This window comes from Dermacentor andersoni, chromosome 1 (assembly GCF_023375885.2).
Source record: "Dermacentor andersoni chromosome 1, qqDerAnde1_hic_scaffold, whole genome shotgun sequence".
In the NCBI taxonomy this organism is placed as follows: domain Eukaryota; kingdom Metazoa; phylum Arthropoda; class Arachnida; order Ixodida; family Ixodidae; genus Dermacentor; species Dermacentor andersoni.
In genome coordinates, this window is record NC_092814.1 from 196,449,201 (window position 1) to 196,463,840 (window position 14,640).

The 14,640-nt window shown below is 46.2% G+C and overlaps 1 long non-coding RNA gene across 1 annotated transcript in view; it reads left to right on the forward strand.

Annotated features, from left to right (window-relative positions):
* Nucleotides 1-14,640, forward strand: part of LOC140218966 (uncharacterized) — a 30,607-nt gene that overhangs the window by 9,163 nt on the left and 6,804 nt on the right. The window lies entirely within an intron of this gene.

Genomic DNA, 14,640 nt, shown 5'->3' on the forward strand with positions numbered 1-14,640 from the left:
CACAGAAAACGAAAGGAAGGAATATTTATCCTCAATATCTACAATACTCCATCTCAACGCCAGAGCCGATTTCTAACCCTCTTCAGAAAGGCCCTTAACATCGCAGGCAGCAGCCCCCTTATCATCGGAGGTGACTTCAATCTCCCGCACACAGGATGGGGTTACAGACACAGCTCTGCTGCAGGTCGTAACTTATTGCAAGACTCCCATGATCTCGGGCTTACACTCATTACTGACCCAGCCTTCCCACTCGCCTCGGCAATTCTACTGAACGAGACACGGCACCAGGCCTCACTTTCACCAAAAACGCAGACAACGCCCATTGGCGCAACACCCAACACGACCTCGGGAGTGATCACTCTATCATCGAAATTACCCTCCCACACCTAACAGCCGTTATGAGAAGAACAAAGGACTTTACTTGGACGGACTGCGATGCGTTCCGTAAACGCCGTGTAACAGCAACGACGGACACTCCCATTACCGACATAGAATCATGGTCATGCGATCTACTGTCTGATACTAAATCGGCCACCCGCATAATCACAAAAGACGCCCCGACTGAGCGCATGGACAGTAGACTCGCCCACCTTATCGAGGCCAAATCATCCATCCTCTCTAGATGGAAGGGACAACGGCTCAATAGAAGACTCGGACGGAAGGTCGCACTTCTCAACAAGGAAATTGAAGCACACTGCCGCGTTCTAAGTCAACAGCAATGGACAGAGCTCTGTCACTCTCTAGACAGGCAACTCCACAACCCCCGCTCGTGGAAAATCCTCAAACATTTGATTGATAGCACCACCACCCGCTCATACCAACAAGATCGCCTCACCAAGCTTTTATTCACAGAAAGCAAGACGGATTGCCAGGACCACGTTAAAAATAGCTTATGTCAAAAGTACATCCCATCTGGGCCCTCTCAACCTCACGGGCCATACACAGGGACCTCCAACCCTGCCCTTGATGAAGATTTCAGCGTGGCAGAGATTCGTGCTGCCCTGCATAAGCTGAACAGCAGTTCGGCGCCAGGCCCAGATGGTGTTACGAATAAAACACTAAGAAATCTAGATGACCCCTCGGTGCAACAACTCACCGAATACATCAACAGCTGCTGGCGCCAGGGATCCATTCCCCCGACATGGAAAACGGCCTAAGTAATTCTCATCCCCAAACCCGGTAAGCCATCTAGCCTCGCCCATCTCCGGCCCATATCGCTAACTTCATGTGTAGGGAAGGTTATGGAGCACGCACTCCTAACCCGTGTAAACACTCACCTCGAAGACACATGTGTTTACCCCCACTCGATAATTGGCTTTAGACAGCATCTTTCCACCCAAGACGCTATGCTCCAACTTCAGCATCAAATCCTAGATGGCAAATCCCGTCACACGAAGGCGATCTTGGGCCTCGACCTCGAGCGCGCCTTCGATAACATAAGGCACTCCACCATCCTCGAACGCATCTCCTTGCTCAACCTTGGAGAATGCACTTACAACTACGTAAGAGACTTTCTATCCAATCAGAAGGCCTTCCTGTCAGTCGGAGACATTCGATCGGAAGAACTCTCCCTCGGCAGCACGGGCACACCGCAAGGCTCTGTCATTTCCCCAATAGTGTTTAATCTAGTTATGCTCGTATTAGCACAAGAACTACAAAAACTCGACGGCATTGAACACACCATATACGCTGACGACATTACAATCTGGGCTGCAAAGGGCAGTGACGGCCAAATCAAAACTGCCCTACAAGACGTCATTGACGTCGTAGAAAATTATCTTGAAGGCACGGGACTCCGCTGTTCCCCTGAAAAGTCGGAGCTTCTCCTACACCGCCCCACACTCCGTGGACGCCCCCCGCGGGGCTCCACGAATAAACGGCAATACGAGGAAATAGAGCTCAACCTGAGGGATGGCAGACCTATACCCGTGGTCCCTAGCATCCGCGTTCTTGGTATGACCATAGAAGCCAACGTAGCCAGCTCTACGGCTATCTCCAAGATACTTCGACAGACCGCAAATACATCCAGACTGCTGAAACGTGTGACCAACCGGCGAGGGGGTATGAAGGAAGAAAGCCTCACCCGCTTTGTCCAATCTTTTATCGTCTGTCACATAACTTACGTTGCGCCCTTTCTCAACTGGTACAAAGCTGAAAAGACTAAACTGGACATCATCATCAGGGGAGCCTATAAGCAGGCCTTAGGACTACCCAACCACACCAGCACGGAACTTCTACTACAATTAGGTATCCACAACACGCTAGACGAGAACTCTGGACGACCCAGCAGGCCTACGAAGCGGCGAAGAGGCAAGACCTCGACGTCCCATCGTGGGAGGCCTAGGCCCAGCCGACTGAACTGCTGGTGCTCATTAAAGTTCACTCTCTCTCTCTCTCTGACTTCCTTAGTTCAAATTAGGATTATTTTTCTTTATTTTTTTGGGTCTGTACTTAAGAGGAAGTCCGCAGTTCTGTTGTGCACTTGGACGATGCTTTCTAATACGAACGGCGAAGATGATTTGCACAAACTAAAACTTTCTCTCTATATTTTTTGTCTTTCTAATTTCATGCATCAACATTTTAAATAAAACGCGCACGAACAAACGTCTTGGCGCGGGGAAAGACATACCGGAACGCAGACTCGCATACTTTGCGATATAGTATATGTTTGGCACGGGCAACTGCAAGGCTCGAACCACTATTAACAAACTTGCGAGGCATTTCCCGCGTCGGGCCTACGTGGCTATGACACACGAAGAATTTATTCGCACCCTCACAACCGTAAGATACGCTATATTCAGAACGTGGCGCAACGCAGCCACATCCTGTCGTATGAAACGTTACAAATTGAGTGCGCAGGTTTGAAGCTTGCGCGAAATACGAGAAAATTCCGGCAGAACGGGTCTTACTATAACTGTCGATGTTAATGCATTTAGCATTCAAGTAATGTAGCCTTTTCATTTAGCCTTAATAAGACACCTTATCAACGCACCCCAAGTTGCAACGCGCACTGTTAGCCAAAATACCGTGTTCCAGCATGTGGTATCACGATTGTCACGGAGAGAGAGTCCTCACACGCACACGCACACGCACGCACACCCACACGCACACACACACACACACGCACGCACACGCACGCACACACACACACACACACACACGCACACGCACACACGCACGCACGCACGCACACACACACACGCACGCACGCACGCGCGCGCGCGCGCGCACGCGCGCACACACACACACACACACACACACACACACACGCACACACACGCACACACACACACACACAAAAAAAAAAAAAACTGGCGCGCACTTTCCAAAGATGTCACTTTTCAAATATCAGTCAAAGCCTAACTGATAACGGAGGGTTTTCGAGAGATTCGATTTCTTAACTGCGGTGCCGATCAGTTGCGCAGGGTCGAGGGGACGCCCACCTTGAAGAGGGCTTTAGGCGTCTCGAGCTCAGATTGGCATAAACAGGCCTGGAGTGCGGCCTGATCCCGGTGAGCAGAACCGGTAACGCACTCTATGACCAGAGCAGGAATGCCAGCCCTGGTGCAGTACTTGGCCACAACCTCCTATATGAATACATCAATCAAACCCCGGCCCAAAGTCCACAGCAGCTGCGAGGCAACTGACCACGGCGGCGGTCAGACCTGTGACGCAGCAGAGGATGCTAAGAATCTCTGGGTCCGGACAGGCCGCCATTGGAATCTGAACCTGGCAACGTTTAACGCTAGAACGTTATCTAGTGAGGCGAGTCTAGCAGTGCTATTGGAGGAATTAGCGGCCAGTAAATGGGATATAATAGGGCTCAGTGGGATTAGGAGGACAAAAGAAGCCTATACAGTGCTAAAAAGCGGGCACGTCCTGTGCTACCGGGGCTTAGCGGAGCGACTAGAACTAGGAGTCGGATTCCTGATTAGTAAGGATATAGCTGGTAACATGCAGGAATTCTATAGCATTAACGAGAGAGTGGCAGGTCTTGTGAAACTTAATAAGAGGTACAAGTTGAAGGTCGTACAGGTCTACGCCCCTAGATCCAGTCATGATGTCCAAGAAGTCGAAAGCTTTTATGACGACGTGGAATCGGCGATGGGTAAAGTCAAAACAAAATACACTATACTGATGGGCGACTTCAATGCCAAGGTAGGCAAGAAGCAAGCCGGAGACAAGTCAGTGGGGGAACATGGCATAGGCTCTAGGAATAGCAGCGGATAATTATTAGTAGAGTTTGCAGAACACAATAATATGCGGATAATGAATACCTTCTTCCACAAGGGAAATAGCCGAAAGTGGACGTGGAGGAGCCCGAATGACGAGACTAGAAAAGAAATAGACTTCATACTCTGCGCTAACCCTGGCATCATACAAGATGTGGACGTGCTCGACAAGGTGCGCTGCAGTGACCATAGGATGGTAATAACTCGAATTAGCCTCGACTTGAAGAGGGAACGGAAGAAACTGGTACATAAGAAGCCAATGAATGAGTTAGCGGTAAGAGGGAAACTAGAGGAATTCCGGATCAAGCTACAGAACAGGTATTCGGCTTTAACTCAGGAAGAGGACCTTAGTGTTGAAGCAATGAACGACAACCTTATGGGCATCATTAAGGAGTCTGCAATAGAAGTTGGTGGTAACTCCGTTAGACAGGATACCAGTAAGCTATCGCAGGAGACGAATGGTCTGATCAAGAAGCGCCAATGTATGGAAGCCTCTAACCCTACAGCTAGAATAGAACTGGCAGAACTTTCGAAGTAATCAACAAGCGTAAGACAGCTGACATTAGGAAGTATAATATGGATAGAATTGAACATGCTCTCGGGAACAGAGGAAGCCTAAAAGCAGTGAAGAAGAAACTAGGAATTGGCAAGAATCAGGTGTATGCGTTAAGAGACAGAGCCGGCAATATCATTACTAATATGGATGAGATAGTTCAAGTGGCTGAGGAGTTCTATAGAGATTTATACTGTACCAGTGGCACCCACGACGATAATGGAAGAGAGAATAGTCTAGAGGAATTCGAAATCCCACAGGTAACACCGGAAGAAGTAAAGAAGGCCTTGGGAGCTATGCAAAGGGGGAAGGCAGCTGGGGAGGATCAGGTAACCGCAGATTTGTTGAAGGATGGTGGGCACATTGTTCTAGAAAAACTGGCCACCCTGTATACACAATACCTCATGACCTCGAGCGTACCGGAATCTTGGACGAACGATAACATAATCCTATTCCATAAGAAAGGGGACGCCAAAGACTTGAAAAATTATAGACCGATCAGCTTACTGTCTGTTGCCTACAAAGTATTTACTAAGGTAATCGCAAATAGAATCAGGAACACCTTAGACTTGTGTCAACCAAAGGACCAGGCAGGATTCCGTAAAGGCTACTCAACAATAGACCATATTCACACTATCAATCAGGTGATAGAGAAATGTGCGGAATATAACCAACCCTTATATATAGCTTTCATTGATTACGAAAAAGCGTTTGATTCTGTCGAAACCTCAGCAGTCATGGAGGCATTATGGAATCAGGGTGTAGACGAGCCATATGTAAAAATACTGAAAGATATCTATAGCGGCTCCACAGCCACCGTAGTTCTCCATAAAGAAAGCAACAAAATCTCAATAAAGAAAGGCGTCAGACAGCGAGATACGATCTCTCTAATACTATTCACAGCGTGTTTACAGGAGGTATTGAGAGGCCTGGAGTGGGAAGAATTGGGGATAAGAGTTAATGGAGAATACCTTAGTAACTTGCGATTCGCTGATGATATTGCCTTGCTTAGTAACTCAGGGGACCAATTGCAATGCATGCTCACTGACCTGGAGAGGAAAAGCAGAAGGGTGGGTCTAAAAATTAATCTGCAGGAAACTAAAGTAATGTTTAATAGTCTCGCAAGAGAACAGCAGTTTACTATAGGTAGAGAGGCACTGGAAGTGCTAAGGGAATACATCTACTTAGGCCAGGTAGTGACCGCGGATCCGTATCATGAGACTGAAATAAGCAGAAGAATAAGAATGGGCTGGGGTGCGTTTGGCAGGCATTCTCAGATCATGAACAGCAGGTTGCCATTATCCCTCAAGAGAAAAGTGTATAACAGCTGTGTCTTACCAGTACTCACGTACGGGGCAGAAACCTGGAGGCTTACGAAAAGGGTTCTACTTAAATTGAGGACAACGCAACGGGCTATGGAAAGAAGAATTATGGGTGTAAAGTTAAGGGATAAGGTTAAAGGACTACGCACAACGATTACACTGCGAAAATTATATGATAAGACCAAGTTATGGCGGCGGCCTAGGTGCACATTGTTATTTTTAAAGGCAAGAACTTTCTTAGCAAGACACCCCTCCCCCCCCCCCCCCCCCCCCTCCCGTGTCCCGTCCACACACGCACCTATTTCGTATCGGATATGTGTATTTCTAGCCTTTATCGTCGTACGATCCCAGAGATTCTGCAGACTAAAAATCTTGGCTGGTCCCAAAGGTAGCGCAGTCTGCAGTCGTTCTCGTGGTATGTGCAGTATAAAAGTGTGGGCCCTTCGCGTGGGTATGTGACATCTAGGCGTGTGGGCTGGTCGCGAAGACAGCGGAGTAAAAAAAATTATTAATTAAGCAGTCCAACGCTCCTCCTATTCCCCTCATGCGGGGGGTGACGCGATAGTGCCGTGCGGAGTCACCTCGTCCCATTCTCACACCGGGCCCAAGTCGTTCAGGAAGGTATTGTTTTTGATCGACGTCAACTAGTGAATGAATCACCTGCTAACTTTTCTGTTAGCGTTACTTTGCACAAGCATCGTGATTTCTCAAGTTTCTGTGTGATTCATCTTGACGAAATATGTCTGCGTAAAACGTGACACACTTGCAACATCGGTAAATTATGTTCTGTTCAGTGTATACCTTTTAGCCTCCCTTTCAAAGTAAACAGGATCAAAGGCTACAGAAGCGGCTACACAAAAGGACAAAGGTTAGGCTGGACGGGCGAGATATAAATTTTAAAAAATCCCGACTTCAGGTGGATTCTGATGGGCATTTTGTTTGTGCGCCACGCTGCTAATATGTCCTGAAAACAATATGGCGCAAAACAGAGGGAATGTTACCATGAGTAGTATTTCACTAACTACTACTGCTAGTGATCCGCATAGTTCAGTTTCAATGAGACAAGCATTTTGGATGAAAACAAGCTCGCTCACGCTGCTCGTTCTCGGAGGCTGCAAACATGAGCACGTAGCTTCCAAAGCAGCCACTACGTGCGTTACTGATTCGTATCGAGCAGTACCTGGACGCGAGTGTCGTACCTGAACAGAGCGGGCAGCTAGGGCTTTTAAACGGCAATTGTTCACGACAAGCTTAGCGTCCTATAATCTGAGAACGTGCCGAGTATTTCATCGCAAAGAATTGGTGACATAAAGATAAACTGTGCCGGTGGTATGTGATACTAATAATATCCCACGCTTACTGGACGATTCATCTACGCTGGTGCAATGTAGAGTGTTCGAAGCATGGGACTAAGCACGCGATGCTTGCTTCGCCGAGAATCACCATTGCGAGCGGCAAGTGTTCATCATTATGCTCGAAATTATACCAGAGTGACTATGTTGTACGATGACGAAAGCAAGCCAGCGGAGTGAACGGACCTATAATTATCCAAATTTTCAACGTTTCCTTTCTTAGAAATCAATATTATATTTGCAATGCAAGCACTACTGGCATTATTTCAAGTATTTAGTACACTCGCCGTCACAGGGCATTGCTTATATGCGGTTGCAAGGTTTTCGCGCGCACAGTCCCGGCCATCTCTTATCCATCGACTTTAACTCGTTCTTCCCATACAGCGTTCCCTTGGACAAATCTTGCAGAGCTGTTTCTCGCAGAACTGGCGGTTTAGGATAAACGCTAACGCAAACCCGCTGCTTAGCCTTGTGCTCATATCATATGCAACTGTGACACACTGTTCGTGAGGGCATGACAAGCTTGTGGTCCCCTATTTTGAAACTGCCTTCTATATTTAAGTGCCTGACTCTACTAATCAGTTTGAAAATGAGCATTTTCTAACGGCGCAAAAACCTGATGGTTTTTTACCTGAGCAAACAGAATGTTTTGCCCCGAATAGCTGTAGTTGGATACAAACATGAGAGCGAAGCGTTGCACCAGTCAGAGCACACACGCACAAATACACAGCGCAAGTATAAGTTTATTATCGAATTAATTCATTGCGTAAAATCAATTATGCCATTTCGTTGTGTAAAACAATTTATGCACTTTTCGTTGCCAACTCACTTTGTTCTGCAGTTTCAATGTATGTTGTTACCCAGTTAATAGAAAACGGCTGCGAAAACCATTCGTCATGTCTGCCACTTGCAGCACGCATAACTATCTTTATGCGTTCTGATTGTTGCCTGTTGGGTTGCATGTGAGATAGATAAACTTGGCGAAAAGTTTAAGACGACGTACAAAACTTTTTCTATTAGAAGATACTGCGACGATCTTGTGTAAGCGACCATAATTATTCTTCTAGAGGAAAATACCGTGGAGAAAGTTCAATTTGTTAGAACATGATACTCTGCAAAAAGTTATCATGCTGCGCTACTAAGCCCGAGGGCGCGGATCTAATCGCGGGCGCAGCGGCCACACTTCGATGGAGATGAAATGTAAAAAACGCCCGTGTCTCGTGCGTTCGGCGAACGTTAAAGAACCCCAGGTGCTCAAAATTAATCCGGAGTGCGCCTCATGGTCATATCTTGGTTTGGCACGTAAAACCACAGGAGTTAATTTTTAAGTTCTTATATGCACGAAACATACAACAATTAAAGAGCATATTATTCCAGCGTGATAATCGCTCATAAGATTGGACGCGCCTTACTTCCCACATTATTTACCATATTTCAGCTGCTCCTCCCAGATGTTACAGCTGCGCTCTGTTTTCGACACCCCATGCCCACCCTTCATTCCCGCTCCCTTTCCGTGCTTTCCGGGTGCGCGTTCTTTCAACGCGTATTTATTCGTATTTTACACACGTGTTCCCAAGTCGTGTTGCGTTCATATGACCTTCAGAGCAAAGCACGTTTTCTGTGAAGCCATTTCCGTGGCGATCGTTCCTACCTTTGCACGCTCTTCCGGTCCACGTCTTCGGAAACTCGCTTTCTCTATTACTGTGCATTACAGAGAATCCCCTTGTTTAAACTATCTGGTGCCGCTTCGACTGAAATTGCTGTCCTGCAGCGTGTGTAACAGCAGAACTTGGATATAAATTAGTCATGGGTCCTGCGTTTAGTGTATCGCAAGGCGATTGTGAATAGAAATTGCACTTTCCCGCGATATGAGAAGCACTAATAAAATAGTCCGACATTGCACGCAGCGCCAATTGCCGTAAACATCTGGGGCGACGCGCGGACAATCCGTGCATCGCTGTCCGTGTGATGTCAGTCTCAATATGTAGGTTTTTTTTTTTTTTTTTTTTAGCTGCACGAAATTTAAAAAAATTGCCTGTGGCAGATAGCACGATTCTAACCCTTGATCTAAACGGCTACTCAAAATGAAAATTCGTAACTGAATAATTAACATAGTTACGCTACTAAACTTTTCTTTACTTACACTGCGGCACTTATTTCAATCTACGAAATATAAATGGCGAGTTCGCAAGGCATCCACTTGTAACGATTTCCCTGTACTGCAACAGTTTCAATACATTCATTTTCGAAGTGTCCGGCCAAATTAACTGGCATTACAGTTCCTTATTTTGGGAAAACTCTGTTTAATGCATTGAAGCAAAGAACTAACTGCAACACCAATGCATTTTGTCGGACACTTTGAAAATTATCATCTTCAAACTGGTGGAGTCTAGACAATTCTTTCCAACTGAATACGCCTTGCGAACTCACTAGCTACAATTCGTAGATAGAAGTATGTGCCGTAAAATATTTATTTAGAAGCATTTTTGATTTCTCGCATAAGGATTGGTCGCCTCATCGAGTAATTTAGATCAAGGTTAAAAATTGTGCTCTCTGTCAAAGGCAATTCCTTTATTTGCTTCAGCAAAAAAATAATAAGAAAGCCCTGTATATAATATCCTGCCACTTGTCAGGTGCGAGTGAACGCTAGAGCGTTCCGGACTGGCCCCAAGCTCGTTAAAGGGAAAGTATACAGCGGCCTGTAGCCTGCTCGCGATTGGGTTTAGTGTCAATCCGGGTATGCCCAGAGTTGTGCAACATATTCAGCGGGAAACGACCAAATGTAAGATGACGTGCCATACTCTCTAGGAATTCTTTGAATTCATTCTCCTTTCTTGCTCACTGCTGCATGTGTGAAAGTGCAACGGCACGTCGCGGTGGCTTAGTGGCTATTTATTTGCGTTGCTGCGCTCGAGGTCGCGGATTCGATCCCCGGCAACCGCATTCCGACAGAGGCGGAATGCCAAAAACGGTGGTGTACATAGACTCAGGCGCCCTTTAGTGAACCCCAGGTGGCATTGCGCATCTCAGCCCTTTCACGTTGCTGATGTTCTTCTTGTGCGCACCTAATTACTTGGAACGTTACTTTGTGGAGGAAGGGCGCCCGCTTTGAAACCGGCTCAGGTGCTTCACATTTTCTTTATTGTTTCTGCATTGATAGCTCGCTTGATGACGTGATGCCGATCATTACCACGGCATTATCATCTTGGCACAGAGAATGCAACTCTAAAGTAACGTGTACCTGCTCTCCCTATGATGCTTAAATCTATATTTACTTTTTTTGTGTGTGTGTCTGGGGCGGGTGAGCAGTAATTCGGAAAACTTCATATACTTTGTCGGATCCACCAGCACACATCATGCCATCATCACCTTCATTAAGAAGTTAAAATTTTCGCCACGATGCAATTAATGACTTATGGCCATGCGACATATTGATGCACTGAATAGTGATACATGGAACAAATAATTGACCGGGTGCTGGAGACCGAGCTAAGGAACTCACGTTTAGCTGATTAAGTAGTCCTAACTCCACCCATGGGGAAAAAGCGCTCGGCGGGGACGCTTTCTCACGAGCTGTGTTGTAATAGTCATGCGTGCATGCATCTGCCGTGCTGTACTGGGGCGCTATAAGGTAAAGCTATTCCAAACTTTTCTGTTCCAATTCTGCAATCAGCCCTCCATGATTGATCAAAAAATTTTCGGACCACTCCTACTTCATTTGTCTCACACGCGACGTCACGAAAACCGCGAAAACGCCCAATCTGATATGGCGTGTGCACACTGATTATGCATGATTAAACCGAACGAAAGAAAAATTATTATTTCTCATTCGATGCCTTTTTTGCCATAATATTCTGCCATAGATTAAACGTATTAGGGCTGCATCCACTTCGCCTGCCTGTCATGCGAGGTCCAAAAACCGAGAGAACTCATAGCGTCACAGTGACGTCTACGCGTTAAAGACGTATCAATACGCCGAAAGAACAGTTTATTTTTTCTGAATAGCCGGAGGGTGCCCTATGACGAAACGAATAGAAGATGGCTGCCCAGCAATTGCTATGGGACTTGCTACTGGGGGTGGCCGCAAAGCATGGATTTATTTTCGTATAACAAACATTTTTCCGTGGCGCTATAACATTATCGAGCCCTTTCGGCACGTATGCGACATCCCTCTGCCAACTCTTCTTTGCTGTGGATCCGTTTCAACGACTTTCCGTTGCAATCCGCCGCCATTTTCGACCATCCATACCAAACTAAGCAAGAGGAAGCGAATCAATCACAGACGCTGGCACCACCCTCCTCAGCCGGTTATCTACTTTCACTGTTCTGGCTCGGCCCCAACGAATTCCTCTCCACTTGACCGTGCTCCTCGCCTTTTGACAGCCAAATTGATAAGGAAATCTGCTCAATGTAGGCGATTCTATTCGCTTTGAAAGCAAAAAAAGTGACGCCCTATAAAAGAGGAGCGCGTTTCATTGGACTTTTGAAAGAACACTGCAGGTTACAGCCCGATGCTTGCGTCGGTGGTTACGTAAATGTTACGTCAGGAGATTGGAATAAAAACAGATTGGGAATAGCTTACGTTATAGGGCCCCTGTTCTCTAAATTTTGTCCCCGTCATATTCTCCATATTGCTTGCTCTGAGTGCTCGCGTCCTCCGAGGCTGCCTCTAGAGAGTAAACACGCCAGGGCCGCTATTTTGTAGCGATGCCTTATGCCTTATTCTATGCTATTCTTATCATCCACCACACACGGCCGCCTGATCCAGTTGATAATGTGGGCAGACCGTCGCTCTGACCACTGGCCAAGCGCGAAAAACCTGAAAAAGCATAGAATCGGAAAAGGCATCGCTACAAAATACCGGCCCAGGATTGAATACTGTGGTGGAATTCGACAGTGTACAGAATACCGTTCGGTGTTCTGAATACTAGGCTTTTCTAATAACTGCCAAGTCATTTCGAGAATCGACGCTATTGCAGGCTGAATGCTTGATCTTTGAGTGTGATAGGGTGACGGGCGTGCAGCAGCGTATATTCTTAGAATATTGCCTTCTTTCTGCGCCAAGATGCATGCCCATTTGGATGATAACCACGAACTCGCATTGTATGAATTTTTCAGTGCTGTTTACGGTCGAAAGAATAAAAAAAGAACAGTACTATTACATGTGTGACTTGCGTCTAGGCGTGAAAAATATATTAAGTGTAGAATTAGCCTGTTCTGCTCATTCGCCAATAACTACAATTTTCGTAAAACGGGGCTCACCGTACTCGTTTGCACGTCGCGGTGACAGGGGCGCTGATTATTTTTGTCCCCAAAGTTTTCAACATGCGTACTCGGAATACCCAAGTAGAATAGCACGTACTTTTCGACAGAATCTATGCAGAAGGCAGTATATTTCAATATAGAGGCGGTGCATTGGTTGAGTAAAAGTATTATCCCAGAGCTTGCTCATCGACCGGTTCCCTATTTCACAAGTCTCACTTCCAGTAGGGACCACTAATCAGCAAAATTTCCAATCGACGAGTAGCAATTATTATCGCCACTTGGATTGTTTTTTCATCTTCATTTCATTTCCCTTTTCATTCGCCCCCCCCCCCCCCCCCACCATTTTTTCCATCGTTTTTTTTTATAGACTAGGGGCGCTATAACGTAAAACTATTCCAGACTCTTCTATTCCAATTCTGCAGTGAGCCCTCCGCGACTGGCCAAAAACTTTTTTGGACCACCCCCACTTCACCTGTCTGTCACGCGACGTCACGACAACCGCGATAGCTCCGCATCTGATATGACGTGTACACACTGATTATGCATGCTTTGATGGAACAAAAGAAAAATATTTATTTCTGATTCGACGTCTTTTCGCCATTAGCCCTGGGCTATTGGTCCACAATTTTCAGGCTTCACCAACTTCAACTGCCTGTCCCGCGACGTCATAAAACCGCAAAAACTCACCGGGTCAAAGTGACGTGTACGCGTTAAAGATGCATTAATATGCCGAACAAAACTGAATTTTCTTCTGAATAACCGCAGGCTGCCCCGTTCCGAAAGGAATAAAAGATGGCTGCCGCCGATCGCTCAGGCACTGGCTACTCGCACCTGGCGGAGAGAATGGGTTTACTTGCGTACAATAAAACTTTCTGCGTGGCCCTGTAACGTTTTCGGGCACTTTCGGCGCGTTTACGACCTCGTCCTGCCGACTCTTCTTTGCTGAGAATCCGTTTTAGCGTTATCTTTAAGCTTCCGTTGCATGCCGCCGTGATTGTCGACGAGCCACCGCAAGCTATGTAAGGGCAAGCGGACCAATCGCAGATGCCGGCACCACCCTCTTCATCTGGTTATCGATTTTCAGTGCAGTGGCTCGGCCCCATCGAATCCCTCTCCCCTTAAGAGTGCTCCTCGCCTCCTGTGAGCGAATTAGATAAGACAAGACGCTCAGCGTAGGCAATGTTATTCGTTTTTCAAGCAAACGAAAGTGACCTCCTATGATCGAGGACAGCGTTTGATTGGTCTGTTGAGACAACCCTGCGGGTGACCGCCCGATACTTGCGCCGGTGGTTACGCAAATTTGACGTCAGGAGATTGGAATAAAACATATTGGAATAGTTTTTCGTTGTAGGGCCCCTGTATACGTGAGCATTTGAAAAGCACCAAATTTACACTCACTTTCATATGTACATTGTCAAACATTAGGGCGGTAAGATCAGGTAAAGTAGCGCAACAAACAGTAATTTGCTGACAGCGTAAGCATATAAACAATAAAAATAATTTTACTATCAACTTGATTTTCTTTTCGTGTTGCCCTATACCCAGAACAGTGGGCGCACAAATGTGAATCCGTATACTTCGCTTATTAGGCATGAATGACACCCCAGCTTAATGTTGGGAGTGCGTATCTTTTTTTTTCTTGTCTTTCTAGTTAAATGCAATTTATTTCTTCATTTTTTTTAGTCTTCTTCTTTCTGGCCTGAATTAGGTCTAACCAACAAAAACCTTAATCAAATTGCTCGACTGAGCAACCACATAAAATTCTGGCACATGTATCCGGTGTCCCTACGGAAAGGAATTACAGCCGTTAGTTGTGACGACACTAGAACGAACCAAGAACATTATATTTCTTGGTTCGATCTAGAGCGAATACACCGTATAATTACAATTTATCCAATAAACACGGCGTCTTTTAA